Raw genomic sequence first — 25768 nt, forward strand, 5'->3', positions numbered from 1 at the left:
CCCACTCATCTTTGCCAAGGAAAGCCCCTATGGGGACAGGAAGAGTCAGACACAGCTGCATCACAACAAGGAGCTGGTATTTGGTTCTATTGATGACAGGGACCCATGGAAAGGTTTCTCTAGCCAGATATAAGGCGGCCAGAACTATGCCTCAGCAAGATGACTTTGTCGTTCATTTTGGTGCGTGGAGAGAAGAAGCTGGAAATAAAGAGTCTGATTAGGTTATTCTAATGGTCTAGGCAAGAGGATGGTGTCTTACATGAGGGGAGCGGCCAGGAAGAGGAGACAGCCAGAGATCTGAGTCACACAGAGCCTGCATGGTCAAGGCTTGCCATAGACGTGGGGAAGAAGAGACTCCACATGGAGAGGTTTGGGAGAGAGGACCGTATCGGGCGCAAGCCCAGGGTGCTAGGAGAAGGGGCACCCACTTGGAGTCAAGGGCCCCAACATCGCACCCTGCCGTTAACCCTGAGAACCTGCATGGTCCTGGACCACTCACTCAGCCTCCCCAAACTCGGTACCTGAGATGTCAAAGACAAGCACTAGTTGGCTACAATGGCCCTTTCCAGATCTCACGGATTCACCTAAAGCTCACAGAAGTTAGTGTGTGTGGCAACGACATGGAGACTACTTGATGGCCCGGGGGAAAGAAGCGCCCCTGTTCCTTGGGGACCACAGGTGGCCTCTCACTCTGGCAGAGGCGAGAAGGGTGAGCAGGCTTTTACGGTTGTCCCATCGAAACAGCATGGTGGAGAGTTGGTGGGTTCAGGTCACAGATATTTCCCTTCCTTGGGACTAAAGACCAAGCATGGGAACAGTTGTGGTGCCGAGGACATAAGAGAACATGGACAGGTCCAAGAAAATGGACCCTCCGTGTCCCTACTCCAGATCCTCCCTGACTAAAGGCCAATACAGGGAGGGTGTGTAGGCTGCAGGCAAAGGCTTAAATGGTACCCACGTGTTTTACTCGTGGCTGGCTGGCTTGAAGCAGCCCCTGGCTCTTCTGGTATCAGTTCTAAGACAGAAGAGCAACAAGGGCTAGCTGTCAGGCTTCAGTGTCCTGCTCCCAGCTCCAGGTCTGGCACTCCATCTCCTGGGCCACCTTGCAATGTCTGCTATGACACATGAGGACCTATGACAAAATGAGCACCTCCAAACTAAGGAGGATAGAGTTTCTGGAATTAAAAGTATACACATTTTCTAAAAAGTAAATGGTTTAGTAACAGCTAGGTGACTCAGAGAGCCAAGCCCAGAGACATGGGGGTCAAATGTGGCCTCTGACACTTCTTAGCTATGTGACCCTGAGCAAGTCACCTGACCCCAGCTGCCTAACCCTTACTGCTCCTCTGCCTTGGGACCAATACACAGTATAAATTCTAAGATGGAATTTAAGGGTTAAAAAGAAAAGCAGTTTAAAAGAGAAGCTGTCTGAAAATTGGAGAGACCTGGATTCAAATCCTGTCTCTGACACATTGATTTTGCAACCCAGGATAAGTCACTTAATATCTCAGTCCCAAGAAGCTCTTTAAAACTATAAATTGTTCATCTGCCATGGTAGAGGGAGTTTCCTCACTGAGAGTTCCCTATGCCTCCTCCTTCCTCCAAAATTAAAAGTATCATTTATCCTCTGAATAGACAGGCTGCCTCCCATAAATACCACAGCACATTGCCTGTGTATATCTAGGGTCGAGCACTGGAACCAGAAATAAGACTCTTTCAGGCCAACATGAATTTTTTTTCCTCTTGAAATCAAATGTTATGAGGACCCTCAAGGGCTATCCCCTCCCAACTCTGTCACTATCACCTGCAAGTGTCCAGGTCTACAGTAAAGCTGATACTGCACGCTTGTGCTTTCTGGGAGAAAAGCACCCCTATCTCCGAAATATGCATTGATCTCAGCATTGTCTAGTTTTAGCACCCTGAGGGATTGGTCTTCTGCTTCCCTGGGGATTGAGCTCTTCTGATGCACTTCAATAGCACCCTCTCTCTTTTCCTTCTCTCCTTCTGCCCCTTTCTCTTTCCTATCCCCCCCCCTTCCAGGCCCAGATTCTGCCCTAAAGAATTCCCTGGAGTGGCATCTTCCCATTGCTATCTATACAAACGTTCATTTGGCATAACTCTGGTCCTCTGATTTGCATTTGAGCACCCAAGCCACTCCATCTTCTCTGTGCTCCTTCTCCAAGGATCTTGGGCCTCCCAAGCTTGTAATGAAGAGAAACGGCCTCCATCATCCTCCAATGCCTTTGAGCACTCACTAGATGATGGCTCAGTTCGGGTACTGCCCGCGAGCTTTCTACCCCCACCCCTTGCTCCGGGGGAACCTGTAACCTAGACAGGGAAACCGAGGTACTCAGTAAACACACAGCCATACAAACCAGGCCGCTTTGCTCATTGAAAGCACAGAGTGGCGTCCCTGAGCAGTTAAACAAAGGCAGCCTACCTAGCTGGCAGCTGGTGAGGGAGCTGCCATGGGCTGTTCAAAGAAGACTTTTGGGAGGAAATGGGCCTCCCACAAACAAAGGGAAAGAAGGACATTGTATTAACCCATTCCAGCTCTGACTCTGCAAAGGCTGGCTTAGCCTATGGGCTCTGGAGAGGGAAAGATGGGAGCTGAACTCTCCCCTCTCCCCTTTGCTCGCGGCGTGTGCGGCTCAGGACAAGTCAAGTGACCCTCAGCCTCAGTTTCCTCACTTGAAAAACCTGTTACTAGGTGGTGAGACTGAGCTCTGCAACCCTGAAGGTTGTCTACACGTCCGTTATTAGGATTCAGGTTGGAAAACAGAAAAGGGCCCCAGCAGTGCCTCCTCACCAGCCAGTTGGCTCAGTGCACAAGTTCAGGGAAATCTATTTCTTGCCCTCAAGGACTGCCCCCCCCCCCCCATCTGTGGGGGAAAGCTTCCATCCCCGAGCTGGTAGCCACTGCCCACTCGGTCTCCTCCTGGCCTGCCCGTGTCTAGTGGTCCTTCTGTCCGTCTGGACCAGTGGAGCCCGCGAGGACGCTTCTGGGCGCCTCCTCACTCCCATTTTTGTTTTCCTTTGAAGAGGTTTTCTGCTGTTGCATGGCCTGGGAAGAGGGGAGGGGATGCGGAGCATGAGGAAGAGGAGGAGGTTTTCAGGCCGCACACAAGCACAAATAAATACCATCTCTTTCCCCTTCCTTATTTTCCTTTTCCGACTCCCCAGACGGTTTCCAGGGGGCTTAGCATTTTCAAAGCCTCGCGTAAGCGTCTCTGACAATGGGAAGTGGTGCCTTTTCGCCCGCGGCCGGCACCGTTTTAAATGAGGTCCCAGGTAGCCATGGTTACCTCTCCTCTTCGGTGGGAGATGACTTTTATTTCCTGCCTTTTGTGTTTGCACATCTCAGATACACATCCTCCTGCCCCCTAATTGGCATTCACACTTCGGGGCCGCGCGAAAGGGATCGACCAAACAAGCAGGAACGCCAGGGGCGGGCAGGCGAGAGCCCAGAACTGGACAAGCCTGGGACTCAGAGACTAGGGGGGTCAGGGTTCGGGAGGCGGACAAAAGAGCGGGAGGAAGACAGTGTGGGTGAGAGAGGCAGGGTGGAGGAACTGAAGGGGACTCGTGAGGGAGAGAGAGAGGGGAAGAGGGAGGGAGGGAAGAGAGAGAGGGGGGAGAGAGGGAGGGAGAGACTGAGGGAGAGAGTGGGGTGGAGAGGTGAGGGAGAGAGTGGGAGGGGGAGAGAGAGGGGGAGAGAGGGAGGGGGAGAGAGAGAGAGGGAGAGAGAGAGTGGGGTGGAGAGTGAGGGAGAGGGAGAGAAGGAGAGAGGGGGGGAGAGAGGGAGGGAGAGACTGAGGAGAGAGTGGGGTGGAGAGGGAGGGAGAGACTGAGGGAGAGAGTGGGGTGGAGAGTGAGGGAGAGGGAGAGAAGGAGAGAGGGGGGAGAGAGGGAGGGAGAGAGGAGAGGGGGAGAGACTGAAGGAGAGAGGAAGGGGGGAGGGAGAGGGGGGAGAGAGACGGAGAGGGGGGAGAGGCTGAGGGAGAGAGAGAGGAGAGGGGGGAGAGGGAGGGAGGGAGAGACTTAGAGGGACAGAGAGGGAGGGAGACAGAGAGAGAGGAGAGGGGGGGAGAGACAGAGAGAGAGACTGAGAGGAGGCAGAGAGAGGGAGAAAGAGGGAGAGACAGAGAGAGAGAGAGAGACTGAGAGGGAGGGAGAGAGAGAGACTGAGAGAGAGGGAGAGAGAGAGAGAGGAGAGGGGGGAGAGACAGAGAGAGAGAGACTGAGAGGGAGGGAGAGAGAGAGAGAGAGGAGAGGGGGGAGAGACAGAGAGAGAGAGGAGAGGGGGGAGAGACAGAGAGAGAGACTGAGAGGGAGGCAGAGAGAGGGAGAAAGAGGGAGAGACAGAGAGAGAGAGAGACTGAGAGGGAGGGGGAGAGAGAGAGAGAGAGAGAGAGAGAGAGAGAGAGAGAGAGAGAGAGAGAGAGAGAGAGAGAGAGAGAGAGAGAGAGAGAGAGACTGAGAGGGAGGGGGGGAGAGAGAGAGAGAGACCGAGAGGGAGAGACCGAGAGAGAGAGAGAGAGAGAGAGAGAGAGGAGAGAGAGAGAGAGAGAGAGAGAGAGAGAGAGGGAGAGGGAGAGGGAGAGGAGAGGGAGACAGAGGGAGACAGAAGGAGACAGAAGGAGACAGAGAGAGAGACTGAGAGGGAGGGAGAGAGGAGCGCGAGCGCCCAGGGGAAGGTGGGAGGGGCGCTGAGGAGGGAGGAAGGTCATCACATTTGCCCACGGGACATGAAAAGCCACCCGGATCGAGGCCGATTTCTCTGCGCCCCCTGGGAGGCCCCAGGAGCCCAGTCCTCTTGCTCCCCCTCCCTGTAAGAACATACCCCTCATGTTCTCCACCAACCCTCACATCAGTTCCGGGGAAAGGAAAGAGGAGCGCGGCGGGGACTGCTCCAGGGACCCAGGTACCGCGCTCCCGGGTAGGTGAGTGGGTGGGGACTGTTCTGAACTGATGCCCGGAAGTCCCGAGAGCTGAGAGGGCGAGGAGCCAGGCGGGGCGGCGGAGCTCGCCCCCTCGCTTTCCTTATGGCCCATGGCTCCACTGCATGACCTGAGCTGGGAAGTGGGTGGGGAGGAAAACGGGGTGGAACTTATCCGCCAGCAGCCGCCCAGGCGGCGCACAAGTCGGGCACCCGAGCCAATCCAGCGCGGAACACGGTCCCAGGCCGCCGCCGCCACCTCCGCCTAATGGCCGGGATATCTGTGGATCTGCGGCTCGCTTCCTCCCCCCCTAGGCCGGCAGCGACGGCGCCTGGAGCCCGGGGCTGGAAGGGGGAGCTGGAAGCGTCGTGTGGCTCACTGCATGCCACGGCTCGTTGCTTTTGCAGGAGCCCTGGGAACCGGGTGCGAGGATTGGAGGTGCGGGGGGAGAGGAGGTGGGGAGGGGGAGGCTCGGGGCGGAGCGCGCTCTCTCTGCCCCTGATTGACGGGCAATCAAGGGGTTCGTGCTGCAGGAGCAGCGCGCAGGACATGGGCAAAAAAGCTGCTGCTCTGGTGAAAGGTGGAGGGCTGCGGGGAGGAGGGGGGGCTCCGCTAATATTCCGGGAGGAAGAGGGGGAGGGGCCGCACTCCACGCCGAGTGTACCTCACTCCTCTTCCAAACCCGGCCCCCGAACAAAGGATTTCTCATTCCACTTTCTGCTGCGAGGCTTAATTGCAAAATAAATACGCGCATTTGTACGCACGAGGAGCTTGGGAGGGGGGGGGGAGAAAAGAGGGGGGGGGCGCGGAGGCTGAGAGGGGAGAAGGATGGGGCGGTTGGGGGGGGGAAGGGCGGGGGCGGCCCCGTGTCAGACAGCTCGCTCTTTGAGCACTGCATCGGGGGCCTGATTGAGTCTGGCCACCCTGGGTGCCGCACCTGCCCCTCCAGCCCCAATCTGTTAGCGACTCGGGCGTCCCCGCATGTGCGGCACAGCGAGGGCAGAGCGGTGCCAGTCAGCGCGCGGGAGTGACAGCTCGCTAAGCAGCTCGGAACGCTGATTGCAGTGTAACGCAGGGAAGCAGACATGTTGGCTTGGCTCAGCTCACGGGAAAACAATTTGCAAAACTATGTGGGGGGGGATAGGCGGGAGCACCCCGCCTGGCTCCGGGGTTGGGGCTTCGGGGGGGAGGAGGAGTACTCACCGCCGGTGGGTTTAGACTTGCCGATGACCTTGTTTATACCTACCCAGCGGAATCGAGCTTGCACAATGGTGACCCTTGGATATAGATGTGGACTGCAGAGGGACTTCGGGGGACTAGGGATCATTGGAAAGCTCTTCTCAGAGCTAGTGGTCTAGAAGGATACCAGTCCCCCAATCTTCCTCTCCTCTCCTCCACCCCCTAACCCCTCCCCCAAGGAGAGAGAAGTGAATGCCTCCAATCAATAGCCTGCCATGATAGCTTATTGCCCCACCACAAAAAACCCAACAACAACAACAACTAAACACGAGAAAACACTCTGGACCTTGGGTATTACCAGAGCTGTACTCAAGGTGTCATTCTCCCTCTTTCCGGGGGGGGGGGGGGGGGTGAGGAGTGATTAGGAATTGGGGCTCGCTTTGATTTGGCAAATATGTCAAAGATTTCTAAGACACCCTCACCCATCCCTCACATCCTCAGTCAGGTAATGAGGAAGGGAAAAGCAGATGCTGTTCTTTTCTCTAGTTTGTCTTGCAGTCCTTTTATGTGCTGTATGCCCATGTCTGTGCCAGGGTCTCTAAAGGAGACAAGAAGTGCATCTGGAAATATTTAAGTCATTTCTATGCAGTCCTGGTTCTGTCAGTGACTATGTGACCAAAAACAAATCACCTGCCTACAGAGAGAGACTCTCTTTTCTAATGTTTCAAATAAAGGGGATTGGAGATAATCCCTAATTGCCCTTCCTATTCTAAATCACTGATCACTCTGATCACAATAGTTGTTTGAAATAGATTTGTGATGTCTAGGTTTGAGGAAATCCTCCTGTCTAGCCTTTGCACTGCTGCTTGTGTGACTGTAGGTAAGTCACTCCTACCTTCTCAGGCTTCATTTTCCTCCTCTGTAAAATGAAGGGTTTCAAGAAGGTGATTGCTAATCCCCATAGCTCTATGGTTCTAGAATAATCAGACCCTTCCCTGAAAGTCAAGCAGTGGGGGGGAAATAGTTACAATTAAATAATAGCATGGGGCAGTATATTTGTATGTACATAATTAAAATGAGTGTTCTCCATACTAATATCCAGAAAAGCTCTGAGGAGGAGAAAGCACTGACTTCTGGTTAGAATGATTAGGAAGGCTCCATGGAGGAAGTGGGATTTGTTCTGGGCTTTATTTATAGTTTGGGTGATGGGATGTGGATAGGTAAAGAGGAGGGAGAGGATATTGAATGGGGAAAGGGTATTTGGGAGAAGCCTGAGTAAAAGGTGTGGAAACATGGGAATGAGCTTGGCCTTTGAATTCCACCCTGAGAAAAGTGGTCAAAAGTAAAGGCTTTAAGTAGGGGAGCAGTGTACTGTGACCATGTTCACTCCCCTACTCAGGCAGCTTCACTAGCTCCCTATGGACTCGAGGATAAAATAGAAGCTTCTCTATTTGACATTTAAAACCTTTCACAATCAGGCTTCCACCTCTCTCCCTGCTAATTGTGTGTTACTCCCCACCAAGAGTCTCCTTTCTATTTATCCTGAGTTGCTTGATGTTCCCCTTTGCCTACCTCAGGGCTTTTGCCTCCATGCTATCATCTTCTCCCTCTTCACTCTTGTCTCTTAGAACTACTAGCTCCCTTTCTGGCTCAGCTCTCAAGCTTTTCCTGATTTTTCTCTTCCTCCTTCCTCCATTAGTGTTTCTTCTTCATTCTCCACTGCCTTGTATTCAATTTTTGCAGCTATTTTGTATTTATTTCACTGTCTGTGTTGTCCCCCCAACCCCTAGCCTAGTTACCTAGTAGAAAGTGGGCTGCTTGAATGCGGGGATTTGGGGGGGTCTTTGTATCCCCAGGTCTTTGAATCAGTGCTTGGCATCTAGTAAGAAATTAATCAAAATTTGGAATTGAATCAAGGTTGAGAAAATAGGTTGGCACCAGATAGTGGAAAGCCTTGAATGTCCACTGGAGGGATTGATACTTTTTTGTGGGGCCAGATGTAGTTTTGGGGGGAAGTCAGTAAATCAGCCTCCGTGCCTCCACCATTTCCTTCTACGTCCCCAAAGAATAGCACGTCATAGTCTTAACCTCAGTTGCCTCTTGTTGATTTTGCAGGCCTTAATGACGTGATGAGGCCTTCTGTAACTGTTGTTAACGCTGTAAAGCCTGGCCTCCTCACTGCTGGCCAGCTCATGGCTGGCCACTATGAGCTCTGTGTGCCCTGGACTTTGAGCAGGTTATTGGCTGAGCCCGAAGGAATTCTAGAGAATAAGACAAAATCATGGCTCAAACAACAGCAAGCCAACAGCCAACCTAGCTGGGAACACGGCTCAGCGACCCCTGGGGCCACTGGGTGACAGGAAGGCATCCCAAGGGGGTAGGGATGAGGGGCGGCAGGCTGGACCCCTCCAGAGAGAACCATGGCGAGGAGGGGACGTGAGTGGGCCCGAAATGCTGTGTGGGCCAAAGGAGAAAGAAGGCTGAGCTGAGGCCTGGGAGGGGATTTGTGCGGAGCTGGGCGTGGAGGCAGGCCCAGACAAGGATGGGGGTGGGTAGGGGCTGCGCGCCCCCGTGGGGACAGTGGGAAGGCCAGTTTGCCCGGACTGCCCGCTGCGGGATGCCGCAGTCGCCAGCACTAGCTACTTGCTGCAGATGGACCCCGACCTGGCAGAAGTGTCCCAGGCGGCTCCGGAGAGCGGGCTCTTGTGGGTGTGCCCTGGCGGAGGGCAGCGCCAGAGGTGGTGGCGGCGGCGGGCACAGTGGAGGCAGCGGAGGAGGCCGGGGGGGCCAGGCTGGAGGGGCTTGCTCGGGAGCCAGCTGACTGGGAAAGCATGGAGGGCAGGACCATTTGGGGCACTTATGGAGCCCAGGCAGGGGGTGTGGAGCTGTCCATCTGTGGGGCGCAGCGTTGTTTATGAGGTGGCGTTTCCAGTCTGCAGAGGGCCCTGCTGCCATTCTCATCGCTCGAGAAGGGACCTGGCAGGCCCTTGCCACCCGGCTCCCGCATTCAACGCCATTTAGCCCCTTGTGAAGCTCCGTCCCCGGGTCACACTGCCCCCGGGCGGCCCTCCTAGAGTTCTGAATGGGGCTGGGGAGTTGCCTCTGGGCCCACAGTAAGGGGAGGCCTTGAACTCCCAGCCCCTCCCCAAATGGCTCTTGTGCATCCTTTGGCTGCTGAGCCGAGCCCTCGGCCCCGGGACCTCCTCGGATTCTCTCTCGGGGAAGAAACCTCGTCCTGTGTTTGGAGGGTCACCCAGCGCACCCCCTTGACTTCCCTCCATCTCCTGACTTCTTAGAGCCAGATTATCCACTCCTTCCTGGTCTGTGGGAGGAAGTGGAGGCCCAGAAAGGGGGGCCAACAGCCCTTCTACTCTGAAGCCTGACTTCTCGAGGCCAGCAATTACAACAAGAGAATTGTTTGGCTCATACTCACGGCAGCCCTTCCAGGGATGGCGATGGGCTATAGGCACGTGGATAGAATACAGAAGGAGTCCTGGCTGGCCAGCCTGGTCCGTTCCTCAGATCCCATAGACCCCGGAGAGAGACAACACCAAAAAAGTGCTTAGGCCTAGGCCAGGGCCTCGCCTGGGGAAAGGCTGCACAGGGAGAGGAGACAGAGCCCCGGCCCTCCAGAAGCTTCTGGTCTGCTTTGGAAAAGCAGGACAAAGCGTGCCTTCCCACATACCCAACTGCTGCTGCTGCTGCTGCTGCTGCTGCTGCTGCTGCTGCTGCTGCTGCTGCTGCTGCTGCCGCCACCGCCGCGGGATGCTAATGAGGAGAAGAAGCTGCCCGTGTCTATGGTTTTTATTCTTTTAGTCCATTCCCACGTCAGTTTTCCAGAGCCGTATGAGCCAAAGGTGTCCCTCCCGGAGCTGGCAAGCAGTTCCCTTCCAGTGTGCGAGTATCATCGCGTCAGACATTGGGTCCCTGCGTCCACAGAAAGAGCTTGGATGTCGCCTGGATCTTCCACTGACTAGCTGTGGCCTGATGGCAAGGCTCGTGCGTCTCTGGGCCTTCCGCGATGGCCAAGGGCCTGCTTCGCTCTGCAAAGGGAGTGCAAAGGAGGGGGGGCTCTCTGGCCTGATCCAGGAGGGCTTCGTGGTGCGTTGGGGCTTCCACCGGGCCCTGAAGGGTGCCTTGGAGGTGGCAGGAGACAGTAGGAAGGAAGAGCTTGACAGGAGTGGCATTGGGGGCAAGGGGGAAGGAGACAAGCCTGCAGGGGCGGGGGGGGCAGCCCATAGGAAATCCTGCAAGTTAGGTAGAAACTTCGCCTCCATCCAGGAGGCCTGAGGTTAGCCTTTAAAGCCACAGGACCAGGGTTCCCGGAGAGGAACACGTTGGAGTGGAGGGGCTGCCTCCAAGGCCTGTCTGAGTAGTAGTTTTAGCTCCGTCTCGGTGACGATGACCGTGTGGCTTTCCCCTTTGGGAAGAGAAATCAAGAGGAGCGCCGACAGGAACCGTCTTTGGAGGGCCCCAACCTCTGTGGGGAGCAAGCAGGAACCACTCTGTCCAGGCTCGGTCTAGGGGTGGGGGCAGGGCAGGAAGAGAGAGGCCTCTTAGGCGCTCCGAGTCTGGGATGAACTTGAGGCAGGACGTGGCCGTCTTCCCTCCTGGCGAGCTGCGCCGCCCCAGCACTCCCGGAGGAGGAGAGGGCTCAGCAAGGCACCCTGCAGATGCTCCGTGAGATGGAGCGAAGGCCCAGAGCCTCCCTTGTGCCCGCAGGGACAGGGTTGGATCTGGGGCTTGCCAACGCCGGGGACTCCGCCAGCAGGCACCTGCTGCAGGGCGGGTGGGGCGAGCCTTGTGGGGCATCCGGGCAGAAGGCAGGGAGGGAAATGCCAAGGGGGAGTCGCGGCGGGCCGGGGCCCCTGAGCCCCTCCAAAGAGAAGCCGTCCCTCCGCCTGCCCTCGCTCTGCCCTGCCTGCGGGGCTCTCTGTGCCCAGGCCTGCCCCTCCCGGGCCCGGGCTCAGGAAGCTTCACTGGGCGGAGGGTGCCGGGGGGTGCCGGGGCTCCACGCTGCCAGCCGCAGCCCTTTGCACTCTTCAGAATTACCGGGACCCAAAGAACCTCCGAGCTGTCTGTTCATCTCGGCCTTGCTAGGGATGGAGCGTCGCTGGAGGAGGCTGGAAATGGCCTCCACCGTAGCCTCGGGCTCCTGGACCACCAGGGAAGGCTCCATTGAGGGTCTAGACTGGCCCCGCCTTCTCCTGCCTTTCGGACCCGAGACCGCGACGGTGCAGCCCTCCCCCGACGCAGGGCCTCTCCCTTCCTTACTCTGCCCCCCCAGGTGCCACGGCTCCCGCTGACTTCAGGGACGGGGGTGAGGCAGGCCAGTGGCGTCGGATTTTTGAGTCCCCTTGGAGCCTCCCTTGCCCATGAGGCTCCTGGGTGGAGGCCCTGCCCCGAGACGGAGGCCTAGCAGCCCCCTTCACCTGGGCAGCCTCCCCACCCATTGGGCCCAGGCCCTGCTGCCCGCCCCCCTCCCCCCCAAGCGGCCCGGCTCTGTTCATTTTGCAGCAGAAAGTGGCCTGTAGAGAGCACTTTCAGACATAGGAAACTGAGGCAGAAAAGTTAGGGGACGTGCCCGGAGTAGCAGCCCGTAGGCGTCTCAGGAAGGACCACAAGCTCTGCCCAGGACCAGCCCTCGGGGAGGCTATCAAACGTTGTCCCATGAAGGAGGCAAACGGCGCAGATGACCTGGCCAATGTCCTGTTGTTAGAAAGCCTCCATGTCGGTGCCCAAGACAGAGGGGAAACGGCGAGGCCACGGGGTGAAGTGATGCCCAGGGCCGCCATCAAGGAACACTTGAACCCAGGACCTCCCCGCTCCGGGCCTGACTCGCTCCCATGAGTACAGAAGCGGCCCCGATCGGGAGAACTTCCGGGGGAAGTGCGGCCCCAGATCTTGGGCACCGAGCCTTTGTTTCCAGCTAGACCTGAACCTGGGGCCCTGCCATGGAAGGCTGTTAATCCCCCTCACCTTCCCGCCTGGAATCAGAAGGCAGAAGAGCTGTGAGCACGGAGGTGAAGTGACTTGGCCAGGGTCACCCAGCTGCCCTCTGTCCTTGTGTCTGGTCACTCTACACCCGCCCGCAGCATTTATCCCCTCACCTGACTGCTAGCTGCCTGGCCCTGCTGCTGCCGCCCCTCCCCCACAGCCCACCCGAGATCATTAGACTCCTCGGCTCAGCTAGCAGGCCAGAGTTCAAATCCTACTCAGCGTTCTTCCTAGTTGGGCGATTCCGAACAAATCACTTCACTTCGCTCAGCCTCAGACCCCAAATGGCTGTGCAGATGTCAGCTCTTCTCAGCCCTCATCTCACCTGGACGTGTTGGGCCAGAAGCCCCCCATCCCCCGCTGTGTCCCGCCCTCTGGGGCTGCCCCTCCCTGCTTAAGGCGGCCCTTCCCAGGGCCTTGCCCGGCAGATGTCAGCCCTGGGTGCCCGGGTTCTCTGCCGCCCTGTCAGCCGAGACACTCGGGAGGCGAGCCTCCCCTGCCAGCTCACTTTCGGCCCGGAAGATCTGGGCGCTCACGCTCCTTGGAATGAACCGTGGAGTCGAACCCACTTCCCCCAGCCCCCGTCCGCTCCTTCCTTCCTTGGCCAGGCCAGTTCCGCGTCCCTTGTGAGCTCAGGGTGCCGGCCTGGCAGGTGGGAGGCGTCTGGCGAGTGGGCGGCCCGTGGCCGCCTGGCACAGAGCAGACACCCAAAGACCCCTGAGCTGGCAGGCCCACCGCTGGGACGAGCCCCATCATCGCCAAGGCTCCGGGCGGCTGGGGGCACGGAGGCCAGCCTGGGCTGCCCGCCCGCGCCAGGCTAAGGGACTCCTGCGATCCGCCCTCCAAGCTCCGCCGAGGCCCTGCTCTGTCAGCACCGTCGGGCCGGCCTGTGGGCCTTTTCTCCCTGGCGGGCCCTCTACAGGGAACTTGGGCAGGGAAATGCGAAGTCGCCCGGGGGCCACGATGGCCAGCTAGTGGCCGAGCTTCCCCAGAGTCCCCCGCCTGCCTGCCTTCGCCCCAAGCCGGCCGGGCAGAGAGGAGCCCCGCTGTCTTTGCAGAGAAGGGGCAAAAGGCCATTGTCCCGGGGAGGACTCAAGTCCACCTGCAGGCAGGGAGCACCTGGATGTGGGGGGAGGGAGTAGCGTGTACAGGAAAGCTTGTGGGATGCTGAACGGGAGCCCACAGCATGCCACGGCTCTCTGCTCCTGCCCCATGATTTGTCTGCAGGCTGAAATGCATCAGGATGATTAAAATGGTCTGTGGTGTGAAGTAGGACTAGGGCATATCCCTAGCAAAAACGGCAGGACCCCAGAAAAATAACACCTCCTCCCCCCTCCCCTGAGGTGTAGCTGGTGGCACAATGGATAGAGCACTGGACTTGGAGTTGGCTGTGTGACCCTGGGCAAGTCATTTCACCTCTGCCTCTGTTTCCTCAGCAAGTAAATGTATATAACAATAGCACCTACTTTGTAGGGTTGTTTTGAGGTTTAAATGAGAGAAAATTTATTTAAAAAAAAAAAAAGCATTGCCTGTTGAGTAGGTATATATAATTGCTTCCTACTCCTAGTCCTCCCTCTGTGGAGGCAGGGCACACATGATGTCATCAGAGTTACAGATTACATTTGGAAGGAACCTTAAAAGTCACCCAGTTCAACCCCATGATTTCATAGATGGATTTACTTTGGCTCAGTGATAAGTGGTAAGGCAAGGATTCTGATTCCAAATTCACTGTGGCAAGTGTATATTTTGAAAAAGAAGGGAATGGCACAGCTGGGTGGCTCAGTAGATAGAGAGCCAGGCCTGAAGATGGGAGATCCTGGGTTCAAATCTGCTCTCAGACACTTCCTGTGTGACCCTAGGCAAGTCACTTCACCTCCATTGCCTAGTCCTTATTTCTCTTCCGCTTTGGAAACTATAGCGAGTACTGATTCTAAGAGAGAAGGAGGGGGAGGGAGGAAAGGGAGAGGGACAGAGACAGAGAAAGAGGATAAAGGGGAGAGGGGGAGAGAAGGGGGGATGGCACCAGACCTTTCCCTCCATCCCCGGGGCTATGCCACTCCTTGGATCCTGACTTTGGTTGGAGATCGTGCCCTGATGAGATTTCCTGTCTTTCAGCTTAAACGCTGCCTTCTCCAGAGTATCTTCCTGGTATTTTCCTCAAACCCATGTGATTTCTTCCTCCTTTGAATGCCCCCAGACTTATTCTGCATTTATGTCTCTGGCAGTTACAGGGCCTGATACACCCCCCCCCCCCAGATTAGAAGCTCCGTAAGAGCAGGGCCCGTTTCCTCCTCTGCATCCCTCACAGCACCCAGGCCTACCCTGCTCATGTGAGCAGAGGCAGGAAGTCGGCGCAGCATCTGGACTGAGGGCCTCGGTGTCCTGGCACAGATTCACTGAGCTGCGCTGTTGTGCCAGCTTCTGTGGGGCACAGAGGCCCTGTCATCACAAAGCACATAGCTATGGGGGGCGACACCCCACGATCACAGCTAGGAAAATGGGGTACACCAAGCAAGTGCAGAGTGACCTCATGGCAGGCTCCTGAAAGCTGGGGAGGTCAGAAAAGAGCCTCGAAGGCAGACATGGGGCTCCAAGAACAAGAGCCGGGAGGGAGGGCCTCCGAGGGGACACGGGAGATCCAGCGTCCCGGGTGGGGAACAGGAAGTCAGCGGGCCTGTCTGGAAAGCGGAGCTCAGGAGGAGGGGCAGAAAGGGCTGCAGCACGGCTCTGGCCCCGGGGAGCGCTGAGGACAGCTTGGGGGAGTTTGGGGGGGCTGCAGAGACCAGTCAGGCCAGGGTGACCAGAGATGGTTGTGGCTGTGGTCCTGGAGAGATGCTGACAACGCGCTCCAGTGACTGGGTTTGGGGGTGCAAAGGGTGGGGGTGGGGCCCGACCCCCAGGAGCTTTAGGCCTACATGCAGCCAGTCCCTGGGCAGGGCAAGGACAGAGCCTGGAGGAGAAGACCCGGGAAGGCCACCCTGAAGGCTGGGAGAACTGGGAGGGAGGGAATAAGGGAGAGCTGAGCAGGCACGCAGCCAGGCTTGTTTGATGTTGGGGCTCCCTTCCTTTCCGCCTTCTCCTGGCCACACTCTCCCCACTGGCCCCGCCGCTTCCCCGGGGCTCCCTTCCCTTCCCCACCAGCCTCTCTGCAGAGCAGCTACCAGCCCGGCTAGCGCACAGTAGGCGCTTAATGCCGCTGGGAATGAGCCGGCTGCCATCTGCCCAGGCGATGCTCTCCCCTTTGCCTTCCCGGCTGGAAGCTTGGAGAATGGGCACTGGCGGGGGCGGGGGGGGGGGGGGAGCTGGGGGGGGAAGGGAAGAGATCCGCACGGAGGGTCGCTGCAATATTAATGCATTCTCCCCTCTCCTGTTCCTCCTCCTCCCTCCCCCTCCCCCACCTCTTCTCCCCCTCTCTCCCTCCCTGTGGGAAAGGCCTTTGCAGATATAAGCAAACCTTGATTAAAAGCTGCCTGACAGCCCACGGCAGCAGCGAGCGGCAGGCAAGGAAGCTCTTCAAGTCCAAAGGGAGTCGCAGTGGCGGCTCCCGCCACGGCCAGGCTCTCAGATGTCCCTGATCCTTTAATCAATCACAGCCGAGGAGGGGAAGAGCGAACGCCCATCTGAGGCGAGGAGGTATGTTCCTGCATTCATTGCCATGCCCTGGGAACTGTGGCGGCCCTAATGACACGGTACCGGGTGGGGGAGGGGGAGCGGGGGGGGAGGGGGGCGCTCGGCCGTCCTTTCCCCACCTCTCCCGGCTCGCGACACCACGTGACGAGGAAGCTCCAAAGCAGGGCTTGTGCTCATTATCTGTCTTGCGACCGTATCCGACGCTGCGCCAGGAACCTTTTTCCCGGGCCAGAAACAGTTTGGAGGGTGTGGTTCAGCCCCCCGGGCCTTCGCCAGCCTGCATCCGGCTCCCTTGCCGGCTTCCGGGCCGCCGTTTCCCCTCGGTTCCCTGTAGGGGTGGGCCCTGACCCGCCCGGGAGAGAAGGTATTCTTCCCCCTTAGAGCCGTGCCCAGCTGACGTGCGTGCACACGAGCCGGACTCCTGCACCCCGCCCCCAGCCAAGCCCCCCCCCCCCCCCCCGCGCACGCGCACGCGCACGCATCCCCTCAGGAGGCGGGAGCTCTTGGGGGCTCCAGGCTCCTTCCCTGGTGTTTGCTGGCACTGCCGTGCCGCAGGGAGTGCCGACCTTGGGCCCTGGGGTGGGGGGACGCCCCAAACTCGAGGCCCAGCCCTTTTCCGTCACTGTGCCCGGAGAGAGCAATCCTCAGGTGGACCGTTTTTTTATATTGGCTCAGCCCACCCATGAACACCTCTCCCAGGTGTTCAGAGCTGCCTTTATCTGCGAACAGTGTCTGGGGATGTGTTCCCAAGCTCCTGGGCCCCGCGTGCCAGATGGGCTCGTGGGAATCCACGAGGATTTCTGAACACAGCGCCCCATGGACCTTGCTGTGAGCATGCGCATTTGGGTCCATCTGTAGTTATGAGCTGCTCACGTGGTACAGTGCCTGATGGAGATGCAAGAGACCGCATGGATGTAGAGGTCGTTGGGGAACATGAACCCGGGGCTAGTAGGAGGGTGGGCTCAGAAGGGGTTTCTAGGAAGTGGCCCTTGGGCTGAGTCTTAAAGGAAATTGGGGAGGAGCAGGCAATATAGCCTAGAGGAATGGCTAGTGCAAAGGCATGGAGGTGGGATATCCAGGGCAACAACCCGGCTGCAGGGGAGAATTCAAGGAGAGAATATCCAAAAAAGACGGGAAAGGTAGGAAGAGTCGGGCTGTGAAGAGGGTTAAGTACTAACCCAGGTTTCTCTTGGAGCCTTAAGGCAGCAGGGATCACTGTTGACATGATCAGGCCTGCACTCTGGAGTGGCTTCCACTCTGGCAGCAGGAGGGAGGAGGGATGGAAGCGAAGAAAGCCCAAATGGGAGGCTGTGGCAGTGGTCCATAAGAGAAGTGAAGGAGGACCCGAACCAAGAAGGGACAGTGGAGAGGAGGCCACATGGTAGAGAATGTCAAGGGGCCGCTAGGTGGTGCTGAAGTTAGAGTCAGGGGACCCGAGTTCAAATCTAGCCTCCCGCCCTCCTCGCTGTGTGACCCTGGGCAAGTCACTTAACCCCAGGGGCCTGCCCCGTGCTGCTCTTCTGCCTTAGGATCAATACTAAGAAGGTAAGAGTTTTCTTTAAAAAAGTATCAGATTTAGCAGCTGATGGAATATGTGGGGTGTGTGAGAATGAGAAGTCACAGGTGTGGAGGGGGGGTAGCCGTGATGCCGATGGTACCAGAGAGCTGTGGAAGAGGACCGGGTTTGGGGGGAGATCACGAGGTCCGTTTTGGACTTGAGTTCGAGATGCCTAGAGGCCGCCCCGCCTGACCGTTGGGGATCGCAGTGGAGCCCAGGCGCGGCGCCCGGCCCGGCCATTCGGAGTTCCGGGTCTCGTGCGATGTTGCGCTCGGACGTCGTTGGGGAGCTGCTGAGGTGGCCCAGGGAGGCGGCGCAGGCCCTGGCGGGGGGCAGTCAGCGGTACCCGGGGGGCGGGCGAGGGAGGCCAGCCAGGGCAGACCCTTGTTTTCTCAGAGTGTGGCAGAGAGAGAGAAGACTCCAAGCGGCGGGGGGCGGCGGCGGGTTCCGGATGGGGGCTGCTCGGCCTTTTTGTCGGCCGTCCCAGGGACCCGTCTTGTGGAGAAGGCGGGGAAGATGGGTCGAGGGTCTGCGTGATCCGGCCGAGACGAGGAGGGAAGATCGCCAGAGAAAGGGGGCTCTGGGCAGGACCGACAGAGGCCTGCTTCCGGGGAAGTGGAGCAGGAGGGCCCCGTGGCCAGAGAGCCCCCCTCGGGATGGAGCCAGACGCCCCGTCGGAAGACGCTTCCAAGCTCTCTTCAGCATCGCGTGGGCCGAAGCAGGCGGGGAGCCGCGGGCTGGGGATCTGTCAGGGAGTGAGGAAGGAAGGGGAGGGTGGCCGCCTGGAACCGAGGCGTGGCGATCCGGAAGAGAGGAGACTCGAACCAAGCCGTGGCGGCGGGCCCGTGGGAGTGCGCCGCGGGCTTCCGAGGGAGCTCGATGCGGTGGCACTGAGAGGGGGCCTGCCCCCGGCCCCCCACGGGGCTCCGTGCCGGTGACAGACGGGGGGGCCGTGCTCCTTCTAGCCAGGGCGTTCCCCCTCGCCACTGTGGTGGTCCCTCCCTCAGAAGGTGTTTTCACACTTGTAAAGTTAGACTGCGCGGGTCAGTGAGGAAACCCCCCTTTTCGGGGACAAGTCAGCTAGGTGGCTGGGGGAGCGGGGCCGGACCTTGAGCTCAGACCCTGAGTGTAGGCACCGTTGCTCGTGTAGGAGACAGTGTGTTAAGCTCACCTTCCTCGGGTTCAACGCCTTTGAGCAGACACGAGAAAGCCCAGGAAGGAAGGAGGGAGGTTGAGCAGGCCCGACTTCCTGAGTTGGGGCCCACCAGGGAATTCTGTGGGTAGCCCTAGAATTGGAACGGCCATCCTTGAACGGGTTTCCCCATGACAGAAACCCTGGCCTGGTGGCTTGTAGGCCGATGGGCTTCCCAGACCCTGCCACGGCTTCGCTGATACTCCCTAAGCACCGGCTCCCCCTTTGTTGGACCCCGAGGGGGGCTCGGCTACGTCTCCAGCAGATGGCACCGGCCCGATCTAGGCTGGCCCGAGCTGACAGTGAGGCCTGCGACCCGGGGCTGCTCTTCGCTGTCCCCCACTCTCCAAGGACAGCCTCACGGGTCCCTGGCAGTCCCCAGGAGGGAGCCCCCCAACCAGCTGGGTCGCCGCCGCCCCCTTCCTTCCCAGGAGGGCCCTTCCACCAGTCGGTTTCCCCCCGCATCTTCTTCTTCCCCAGACATGTTTCCCACCCGCTGCCCCTCTCCACCCCCTCTGGAATTGGGCCACAGAAGCCACGTCTGACTGTGCCAGCCCCGGGCTGCCCTCCGCTCTGGAGGAGAGAGCGGCCGGGCCAGTCCGGAGAGCACGTTTGAACGCGTCTCTTCCCCTCTTGAGCTGCTGCTGCCTCTGCTGTTAAGCTGAGGATGATCCTTCCTGCTGCCAGGAAAGCCCCTCCCCCCAGGCCCAGAAACCCCAGGACGTTCGCAGACGTCCCCTCCTTTGGGCCTCCAGCCGGCCGTGAGCGGGGATTGGGAAGCCTGCTGCGTGCCCCCCAGCGTGCCGGCCTTTGGGGCTGGCCAGGCCAGGGTCTTCTAGGTCTTCGGGCGGATGGTTTTATTTGCCACGCGGCCTTCCCAGGCTAAAGCAGCTCACAGGAATTCTTCCCTTCATGCAGCCGGAAAATGCCGCTTGTCTCATTGCTAAACAATCTCTCACACCAGCCAATGCTTCTATATGCTTTTCAAAGCATGTCACCTTCCCTAACTCAGAAGACCCTGTCAGTAGTCATCAAGGCAAGCTTTATGATCCCCACGTTACAGAGGAGAAGACTGAGGCTCAGAAAAGGAAAAGGACTGACCTAGTCTGTGGCAGAGCTAGTTCCCGAGTCCTCACCTACCCCAAGGCTCTTTCTATCCCAGCACAACAGCCTTATAAAGGATCACAGAATCCAGGCAGCTGGGTGGCTCCATGGACTGAGAGCCAGGCCTAGAGACGGGAGGTCCTGGGTTCAAATCTGGCCTCAGACACTTCCCGGCTGTGTGACTCTGGACAAGTCACTTCACCCCCATGGCCTAGCCCTTACCACCCTTCTGCCTTGGAGCCAATACACAGTATTGATTCTAAGACCAGAAGGTGAGGGGGTTTTTTTAGTTATAGAATCACAAGTTTTGAGAGTAGGAAGGAATTAACAATTGTCTCTTCCAACCCTAAAGGAATTCTTATTGTAACACACCCACCTGGTGGTCAGCCAACTTGAAGACCTCCAGTGAAAGATCAGCTCCTTCACTTTTGGATGGCTTTAATGATTCAGGACATTTTTTCCTGAAATCAAGCCTAAATTTTCCTCTATGCCATCATTTCCATTGTTCTTGGTCCTTTTCTCTGAGAACAAACAGAACAAGTCTAATTCTACAGGCCAGCCTTTTAGCAGACTAAGCATCCCCAATTCCTTCGACTGATCCTTGCGTGACTTAGACATAAGGCCCTTATCATGTTGGATGTTCTCCAGGTTCCTTCTGAAATTGTGGTACCAAAGCTTAACACAGATACTCCACAGACTTTTATAGGACTGTCTAAGCCTAAGATCAAGTTAGCTTTTTAAGCTGCTCACTCATATTAAGCTTGCAGCCCACTAAGCCCACCTATACATCTTTTAAATTTTGAGTTTATTTTTTGATGCACACCAATTTTTTACCTTTTTTTTAATTACATGGTAGGAACAATTTCTTACAATTGTTTTCTGACATTTTGTGATTCAGATTCTCTTCCTCCCTCCCTCCTTCGCCCTCCCCAAGGCAGTAAATGGTTTCTTATTGATCATTCCAGTGCTTTTATGCAAAACTTGTTTTCATATTCCCCACACCATGACAGAAGACACATATATGTACCCAAAAAACTCAGGAAGGAAAAAAGTGAAAGACAGCCTGTTTTTGAACTGCATTCAGACTCCAACAGTCCCTTATGTGCCTGTGGATAGCATTTTTCATCATTGAGTCCCTTGGGGTTATTTGGGACCTTATTTTGCTGATATTAGTTTAGTCCTTCATGGTTGTTCATTATACAGTATTTCTGTTACTACATATACTGTTCTCTTGGTACTGCTCACTTCACTTTGCATCAGTTCATATAAGTATAGATCCTTTTTAGGCAAATTCTGTTTTAACCAATCCTATCTTCGTGAAGTTGAGTTTTTGAACCTATATCAGTCTTGACATTTATCGCTAGTGAATTTCACCTTATTATATTCAGGCCCATCAAGCTCTTTGGAAATCCTTACGCTGTCATACGGTGTGTTAGCTATCCCTCTAAGCTCTCCATCATCCATAAATTTGATGAGTGTGCTATCTGTGCCATCGTACAAGTCCCTGGGGAAAAATGTTAAATGGGTCCCTAGAGGTACTTCACTGGAGAGATCCACCACGTCCACATTGAGCCACGAATGACTCTTCTTTTATTCAGGCTGTTCAGCCAGTTCCAAATCCATCCAAGTGTATTATCGTTTGGTTCACTCTTCTGTGTCTTTCCCACAATATGAAATACTTTCTCTAAAGCTTTGCTAACAGTCTAGGTAAACTGTGCTTATAACATGGTCTTGATGTCCTCGTTTAGTAAGCCTGGAAACAATGAAAGAAGGCGAGTCGGGTTTGGCCTGGTCTTCGTGAAGATCGGCTGGCTTTTATAAAATCACCTCTTCCCCTTGGAGGTGGTCATCAGCCTCTTAAATGATCTGACCAAAACGTGCCGAGGAAGTGCGTATTCTTCATAGGCTGAGTCCTCTTCCCTTTCCTAGTCTAGCAGTACTTCCCCCTTGTTTCTGCAGTCTTGTAAGCATCATTGCACATCATTCAAGCACCTACTAGTACCAGTCGTGGGGATTCAGACGCCAACTAAACAGTCCTTGCCTCGAGGAATTTCTATTCCGTGGAGCAGTTAGCATGTACACATGTAAGTACGCCTAGCACATATACAAAAGGGATACAAGATATTTTGGTGGGATGGGCATTAGCAGCGATGGAGTCCACGAAAGGCGTTATGCCGGAGGTAGCCATTGAGGTCATAGAGAGGAGGCCAAGCCTGAGGGACAGCCTTGGCAAAGGCATGGAGATGAAGGATGAAGTATCTGCCATAGGGAAGAGCGAGCAGGGCCAGTTTGGCTAGACAGTAGGAGATATTAGTAGGGATAAGGTGCATTTAGCGAGCAAAGATCATCTGGAACCAGATCATAAAAGGGCTTTAAAGAGCAGACAACTCAGTATTTCATCCCAGAACTCTTCCTTAGGGAGCCACTGGATTTTGTTGAGCTGGAGAATGACACGGTCAAATTATACCTTCAGACTGCCACGGATTGGAAAGGGGAAGAGGCTCAAGGTCCAGGGGAGGGAAGCTATAGGTGCTAAGATGTGCTGGGTGGTGGGCAGATGGGTGGAGAGAAGTCGATGGACATGGAAGATGTTGTGGAGACAATTGACCAGAGCTGGCTTGGATGTGTCTGGAGAGGTTGCGCCGAGGAGAGTGATGAGTTGGGGATGCCACCGAGGTTGCTACCTGGCTGACTGGTAGAATGGGAAGCCGCTCAACAGAAAGAGGGAAGTTTGGGAAGAAAGGTAAAGATAATGAGTTGTCTTGTCATATCAAATGTGTCCTATAGGACATCTAGTTTGGAATGCCAAGTGGATATTTGACAGTGTGGGACTGGAGGTCGGAAGAAAAACGAGAGCTGGACATATACATTTGGGGATCCCTCACACAGCGGTGATCATTTAACCCATGGGAGTTGATGGGTTCTAGCAGTTCTTGCAGGGTGTACTCACCAAGAGCAACCAGGTGCTCTCTCCTATCTCTTTATTTCTCAGGGGTGTCAGCTCCTAGTTAGCTATTTTTGTTTTGTCCTTTCCAGTGCCAAGTTCGTTCTCTGTGACAGAGAAAACGTAAGCAATATCAGATTTGGTCAGATCTGTTCTTTCTGTTGTTAGTTATGATCTGATCCACTCCTGAACCTAAAGTCAGCAAAATTTGGGTTCAAATCCAGCCTTAGACACTTACTAGGTGTGTAACCCTGGGACAAATCACTTCATCTCAGTTTGTCTCAGTTTTCTCAGCTGTAAAATGGAGAAAATAACAGCCCCAACTTGGTACGGTTGTGGTGAAGCTGTTAGCAAGTTGCTCAATGTAAATGGATACTCCTTTCTCTTTCCTTCTCCTATACAGTAGTCCTATCTCTTCTCTGATCTTCCTCTTTTCCTTAATATAGTAAAAAAAAAAACAAAAAAAAACCCAACCACATCAACAAACCCTTTTGTGGTTGTCCTTAGCTATCCTTGACAGCCTTAGCTCATTTCAAGTGTTAGTGCTTGTCAGTATTTTCACAGGACACACTTCTTGTATTGCATAACTTGTTCTTCTATCATCTTTACTTTTTTTTTTTAATCTCAGTTGATTGGTGAGTTCCCTGTGCATCCACATAGGTCTCTTCAAACAATTCCTGAACTTCTCCTCCCTGGAATTGTTTCCTTTTGTTTCTTCAGCATTTCATTCTTTTTTTAAAGCCCTTCCTTCTGCCTTAGAATCAGTACTAAGTATTGTAATAGGTGGATTAAAAGAAGGGTTCAAAACAAAAAATATGTATAGAATTAACAGGCTTATTTAGCTAAAGGGAGAAAGGAAAGGGAATTAGAGAATAACTAACTCTTAACCCAAAACAGAGATTAAAAACCCTTATAACTACTATAATTATTCTAAACTAAATTCTTAAAGTAGTAATTAAGGTTAGGTGGGTTTGGTAGGAACAAAGACAGGGGCCAAAGAATCTCACAACCAGGAGTCCTCTTTGAGCCAAGCATCGTCCCAGTAACAGCTCTGTTGAAGCTGAAGCAGCAGCAGCACCCATAGCACCAACAGCAGCAAGGACAGGCAGAATATCAAGAAAGCCAAAGAAGAGGGAATCACTGGCTCTCTGGGTCCACCCCAGAAATACCACACAGAAACTCTCTTGACTCTCCTAATTGCTAGGGGAAAGCAGCAGCATCTCTCTCCCAGAGGAGTCCACCAAGTGCCCCCAGAAACTTCCTGTGTGTGTTCGGTTCCCCAGCTCCTGAGAGTTCTGTGTGCAATGTTGGTTTACAGGATCTCTTGCTGTCAGCTTGCCCCTGCTAAAATCCCTTACCACAGTATCAGCTCCAAGGCAGAAGAGTGGGTAAGGGCTGGGCAACTGGGGTTAAGTGGCTTGCCCAGGATCATACAGCTCGGATGTGTCTGAGGTCAGATTTGAACCCCAACTCTCCCATCTCTAAGCCTGGCTCTCTATCCACTGAGCCACCCACCTGCCCCATAGCATTTCATTCTAGAGAGTTCCTCCTCTCTGCTACATTTACTTCTGTAGAATTTTAGTCCATGAGATTCTTCTTATCCTCTTTCTAAACCCTTTGAAATCTGCTTTCCAAAAACCTAAGGCTCATGTCAATCATTCAAGAGGCATTTATGGGGGTAGCTGGGTGATTCTGTGAATTGAGATCCATTTCCATGAGAGGTCCTGGGTTCAAATCCAGCCTTAGAGACTTCCTAGCTGTGTGACCCTGGGCAAGTCTCTTAACCCCCATTGCCTGCCCTTACTGCTCTTCTGCCTGGAATTGATACTTGTATTCATTTTAAGATGGAAAGTAAAAGGGTTTATTTGTTTTAAACAGGCATTTACTAAGAACCTGTTGGGGTAGGCAGGTGGCACAGTGGATAGAGACCCAGACCTGGAGTCAGGAAGACCTGGATTCAAAATCGGCCTCAGACACTTCCTAGCTGTATGACTCTAGGCAAGCCACTTAACCCCAATGGCCTAGCCCTTGCCCTTTTGCCTTAGAATTGTCTTAGAGGCAGAAAGTAAAGATTAAAAAAAAAATTTTTAAGGAAAAAAAAAAGAGCCTGTTATATGTCAGGCACCTTGCTAAGTCCTGAGGATCCAAAAAAAAGGTCCGTGATGGTCCCTGCTCTCAAAGAGCTCGCTGTCTGGTGAGGGATATGAAACGCAAGCCACGAGGTACAGAAAGGCTACGTGCAGCATAGACTGGAATAATGAACAGAAATAAGGTGCTTTGGATATGCCAGATCGGGAAAGGCTTCTTGGGAAAGAACAAGATTGAAGGAAGCCAGAGAAGCTTCTTCATTTTTGACCCCAAGTCTAGGAGGGAATGGTCGCTGTCCTCCAAGGTTGCCAGCCTCCTCACCCCAATAACCAGTTTGTCTCCCCTGCGGGGAAAAATCAGAGCCGGCATGAAATTCCCCCCGCCGGTTGTCTCTCTTTTGAAGAGTGGATTATCTTTTTTCCTCCACATAACTACCAACTCTGGCTTTTCTACGCTCTCTTTCACTTCTCTTGCCTCTTCCTTATTTCTTGCTTTGACTTACCTAGTTCGGCTAGAGGACGGTTCGGGTCTCCCACTAGTACAGCTTTTCTGTCTGTTCATCCACGAGCTCCACTAGCTTCTCCGTTGTACATGCGGGTGCTCTGCCGTTGGGCGCCTGCGCGTCGGGTGCGGATGGTTCCCCGTTTCTATGCGGCCCTTCATCAGGATGGATTCCTGAGGGGTGAGAGTGTCACCGAATGAGAGCTGCTCGCTCCAGGGGTGGCCGGCCAGTTCCGCCTCCCTCTTCTCGGCGGGCTCGCGGCCTCCTGTCTCCTTGCTGCCCCGCCTGTTGTTCTCCTGGCTTCGAGGTCCACCCAGAGGCCCCGGAGACCCTCTTGAGAGCCGTTCCGCCCGCTTCTCACGCCCCATCTTGTCTGGTTGGACAAGCGCGCGCTGTCTGGAGCCACAGCCTAGTCGGGTTTTATCTCGCCATACCTTGGGAGGAGGACTCGACTGAGATCACTCACGTGGGGGCTGTTGGATGTAGAAAGAGGCGGAGGGAGAGCCGGGCCCAGAGCCGGAGGGCCTGGGCTCCAGTGTGGCCCCAGCCACTCCCCAGCTGGGCGACCCTGGGCGAGTCCCTCGACCCCTTGGCCCAGCCCTTAGCACGCTTCTGCCCTGGGGCCAGCACGCAG

The 25768-nt window shown here is 55.4% G+C and overlaps 1 protein-coding gene across 3 annotated transcripts in view; it reads left to right on the forward strand.

Moving 5' to 3' along the window:
- RAI1 (retinoic acid induced 1) overlaps positions 1 to 25768 on the forward strand; it is a 268555-nt gene that overhangs the window by 178516 nt on the left and 64271 nt on the right. Inside the window, exons 1-2 of one of the 3 annotated variants that reach the window (XM_056804476.1) lie at positions 4681 to 4939; positions 15559 to 15749. The gene's annotated coding sequence lies outside the window, so the exon portion shown is untranslated. Of the gene's footprint in view, positions 1 to 4680; positions 4940 to 15523; positions 15750 to 25768 lie in introns of those variants that run through there. The other 2 variants (XM_056804477.1, XM_056804478.1) reach the window with 2 other exon arrangements.

This window comes from Monodelphis domestica, chromosome 7 (assembly GCF_027887165.1).
Source record: "Monodelphis domestica isolate mMonDom1 chromosome 7, mMonDom1.pri, whole genome shotgun sequence".
Taxonomy (NCBI): domain Eukaryota; kingdom Metazoa; phylum Chordata; class Mammalia; order Didelphimorphia; family Didelphidae; genus Monodelphis; species Monodelphis domestica.